At 37.3% G+C, this 4,897-nt stretch overlaps 1 pseudogene; it reads right to left on the bottom strand.

Annotated features, from left to right (window-relative positions):
- Positions 1-1,950: 1,950 nt before the first annotated feature.
- LOC131040151 (receptor-like protein kinase THESEUS 1) lies at positions 1,951-3,493 on the bottom strand (annotated as a pseudogene).
- Between the last annotated feature and the right edge of the window lie 1,404 nt (positions 3,494-4,897).

Here is a 4,897-nt window from a genome sequence, read left to right as displayed (position 1 = left end):
CAATCGAGTTTTTTTTTTTTAAATGTTGGGGAAGGTCGGAATTCCGACGAACACAATAGTACAACTGATGATGTTGCTATACCTGCGACAACAAAAATGTCGTAGGATGTAGCCTCCTTCATCGTTGAAATTCTGACATCTCCTTGAAGATGGTCCATCGACAAAACACACACTAGTGGCAATGGAGAAATCATGTCTTGTCAATATCCGGTGAGGCTATCGGTAAGAATTATCCCGATGGACACTGGCAAAACTAAATTGCATCGGCAAAGGTTACGATGATAAATAAAGGGTCATCGGCAAAGGTTACAGCGATAAAGGATGCAAGGAGGTCAAAATTTCGACGTCTCCTCGTCAAAAAAACATGTCGTGGGTGCATTACTTGTTCAAACATGGTGTCGTCCGAATTTGATGTGAATCCTGTCATCGGAATCACCGACGAAAAAATAGCGACAAGGATTTTCACCACACATACGTCTGAATTCCGACGATTAGCTATCTGAGTTCCAACGAACGGTCATCGGAAAATCGCTCCAAATGTACTAGTGTACTTTGGCAACTATTCTAGGTCTAAAAAATCAGAGATAGAGGAAGTCGATATTGTTGTGGTAGGTAGAAGAAGTGGCAAATTTAAATTGTATTTCTCAGGTTACTCAAGAAAACATACGGGTTTGGCTTTATATTGTCAGGACCTAGGCCTATACATGGATAATTTGAAAGTCATTCTCGGAGGCCTAGTTTGAAGCTTGTACAGCTTAAAGGCTATCTGAAGAGTAGAAATTCCCACACTCTTTCTTGAAGTCTAGCATTGAGGTAGTGACTAAGGAGTCAACATTGGGCTCCTTGTTGATTTCTGTTTGGGTGGGGAAACCATAGCTGTTTGATAAACATCTCAAGATTGATGTGCTCCATATATCCAATCTACAGATTTATTTGCAAACATTAACATAATTCCATGTAAAGTGATTTATGGTGGGCCACTTTGCCCTACTCTTCAATAAACTCAAGAATTGAAATTAAAGCACCTTTTATGTAAGTACAACTATACACCATAAAATAGTCCTTAAAGATTAAAACAGAACGTTTTTATGTTGATCCAAATACAGGAAAGAAAAAAAGTTGTTTGGATGGAAGGCCCGGCTGGCTGGACCACTTGGATGGAGGATCACAACTCCATCCTTCAGTAACTTCTGATATTTTGCTGCCCCTTTTTGTTGCTGGCTATATGCCCTTTGTATCCGGACTTCCTACTTAGTGTTTGTCTTTTTATGCTATGTACCTATAGCTGCTCGATCTGACAATCTGAACCTGCCAGGCTGAGGTTTCTCCTCCCTGGTCTGATTGTAATATTTTGTTCTCTCCCCTCGATTTTAATATAAAAAAACAGAACGTTCATCCATAGAGCATACACATTCTTTTGAACTAGGCTGTTTTGGTAAGATGCATGGGTGCCAAGAAAGCAATGAATCTTAATACGTCGTCTCCTTTGAAGATTGAATTCAATACCAGAACATAATATTTATATCAGAGCAATTTGTATTATCCCCGCATATGAAGAAAGCCAATAATGAGGGAAATAACAGCTGTGGATCAAAACCAGAAATACTCTGCAAGTTTTGATTTAAGCAAATAACAAGAAACAGAAAACCCATGGCTATAAAACCTATCTCCTATTAGAACATGATGCACATACGTAATTAAGAAAAGCATAAATATCCCAAATTATATAATTTTGATAGAAGCACGATTGTCAGGAAAGAATTTGATCAGAATACATCCAAGTATCCAGCTATGAGCATTAATCTTCATACCATCACCATTTAGAAATTTTGGAAAACCATTATTTAGGTAAACATGAAAAGCAAGTAAATGTCAACATCGTCTCCAACCAAATTCATATGGGCAAAATGAATTCTTGAGATGTACAATCAACCACTAGAGCAAGGCACGAAATTATAAGACCTGAACAACGTCTAGCTATATATATAGTCCAAAAATTTAAATCACTTTTGAGCTGTGTTTTTAGAAAAGGCCTACTTTACTGGAATATTCCAGATCTTTGAAGAATAGAGGATTGTCCTGTCACAAGACAAATGTCCAAAACAGAGCCACAATACATTAAAAATATAAAATGAATTTAGCATATAGTTTTGATAAAGACATAATAAAGTGAATAAAAGCAATATGCACTTGATACTAGTAATATAGACAACAAAGTAAAAATAAAGGATCTTAAAACTTCAATTACCTGATATTCCCCTTGCCATTTCAATTACATGCGGACTGTGGCCCGCTGTGCTTGTTGAGATGCTTTCATCTCCAACAGCATAAGTAGCTGGGTGGTATGTTTGACTGGCATTACTGTTCTCTTGCAGCCTCAAAGCATATTCTAAACTCGCAAGCACATCTACCATAGCTGGCCTATGAACACCTTGCTCAGCAAGACATTTCTCAGCGGCCTCTCCATACTTCTTGAGCGACTCAGGATTAATTTTACCTTTGAGATTAGGATCTATGATCTGCTCCAGCGTTCCCTCTCTCTGATAAGGCAAAGCCCATTCAGCAATGTTTGCTTGTTCCCGTGGAAGTGAATTGTCAACGGCAGGGCGTGCACACAATACCTCAAGCAACACAACACCAAATGAATAAACATCTGATTTCTCAGTGAGCTGCTGCAAGCGAAAGTATTCTAGGTCCATATATATCCATTGGTGCCTTTGACTTCAGTACTAACGTGGGTATGGTCAGGAGCTGGTCCAAATTTTGATAATCCAAAATCTGAAACTTTTGCAACTAAGTTTTCATCAAGAAGTATGTTTGATGTCTTTACGTCTCGGTGTATAATTGACTGAGCAGCACCTGTGTGAAGATAATGAAGACCTCGAGCAGCTCCAATGCAGATCTCTAGTCGCTTTTCCCAGAATAAAGGAATCAAATTTCTATTTCCATGTATGTGTCTTCTCAGTGCTCCCTTGGCCATGTATTCATAAACTAAAATCATCTCACCATTTTCTTCACAATGACCAATAAGAGAAACCAAATGCCGGTGCCTGAGTTTAGAAAGCATTTCTATCTCTGTCTGAAATTCAGGGAAGCCTTGTTCAGCTGATGACTCCCTTCGCTTAACTGCAACCTTCATAAACTTTACCAAAACCTCCAACACTAAGCATTCGACACTCATGAAAGTTATTAGTCGCCACCTGAATCTCACTAAATGTATAAAGCCTGAAATACAAAGGTGCAGATGAGATGTATTCACTAATGCCAGATGGTGGGGGGACATTGCTTGCCATGGTATGCGGGTTAGTCCTATAAATTGGTAGAACCAATCTAAAGAGCATGTCACAACGTGATGACCTACCATGGCACCGACAAATAAAACAAACTAGAGTAAGAATCATAAAAAATATTAAGAGCCACTCCAGCCACGTCCACAATCACAGGATCCTTGATGCTGCCAATGTGAGAGCTTGGAGGAGCATTTACTCCAGTACCGAGTCCCTGTCAAGAGTGGTGTTAGTTGCCATGTTTCCTTTACCTTTTCACCATTAACTTGTTGAAAACATTCAAAATTTCAAGCACTTATACGTACAACTCCTTTTAGTTTTTCGAACTACTACATTTTAATAGACACACAACACTTCAGAAAATATCCCAGTACAATATATTCTTGCAAATATTTTAATATGATTCATGATATCCTAGGTAAATCAGACTTCTTCAAATATATAATAAATATTTAAGTATAGAATTCTTAAATGCATTGATATCGAAAAGAAAGTTATTGAACAGGCCGAGGACGTCCACCAATGCAGTTGGCAAGTGTAAATACAGAGTCTGCAACCTTTAACGACATCCTTCCTTCTAGCCTGCACCAGAAGGAGAGCAGATGAAGAGTGTTGACATCCATAAAAGCACGCAGGATGATGGAATTTGAGAAGATGCGCGATGGGGCATAGGGGAGAGCAAGAGAGAACAAGATGAGAGTTGTTTAGCGAGGTCCCTCTAGAGAAATTGGTCTCATGGAATGCAGTGATTGCGAGATTTTGTGGATAAATGTTCAAAAAAATCCTCTATTGTACTTAAAAATTCGTTCTTACATCTACCTGACGTGTCATCATATTTTTTTTCAACATAGGAACATGGAAAGCCAGAAAATACTGTTCACTATTTAGAAAATACCTGAAATACTTGCGTTAGGATAAGGCAAGCTCTCTTCCTCGCATTTTGGGCCTAATGTAACTTCCAAGTGGGTGGTACTAAGTGAACAAAATAATTCTCTTCTACAGTTCAAACCAACAACTTGAAGACATATGCCTGATTAACGGCAGCTCTAGTATGTCACTCAATGCAATGAGTATTAGTAATAAATTCTTAAATAACTCAGCTTCTATTTTTAGATTTTTAATCTCTGTTTGACAGATTTGAAGTCTTATCAATCTTATTTTGTCATATCCTTTGTATGCATTTTGTAGTGCCTTCTATGTTTCCTTTGACTTTATGATACTCACAATGCAAGGAAATATTGATATATCCAATGCAGATTGGATGGTGAAAAGAGGTGGATTGTCCTTTTTTTTTCTTCTAGCTGATTTCAACTGATTTACTGGTAAGACATTCAAAAGATCCTGATCTGTAGGCTCATTATATCATGGTCAGTAGTTGTACGTGGTTCAATAGTTGTTATAGCAATTGTGCTTATATTATCTAATTTTGCCACAAATTTATAGTATATATTGTAAATAAATAATCTACATATAAATAAAAAAATAACCAAATATTAGTCAAAATGGACCAATACTTGAACACAAGAGAACCTATCAATCTTATATAAAAAAAGCATAAATACATTCGTAACAAGTGAAATAAATAATTATTTGCTTCTAAGAAAATATCA

This window comes from Cryptomeria japonica, chromosome 11, assembly GCF_030272615.1.
Source record: "Cryptomeria japonica chromosome 11, Sugi_1.0, whole genome shotgun sequence".
NCBI classification, from domain to species: Eukaryota; Viridiplantae; Streptophyta; class Pinopsida; order Cupressales; family Cupressaceae; genus Cryptomeria; species Cryptomeria japonica.
This window is presented reverse-complemented; position numbering and strand designations above follow the sequence as displayed.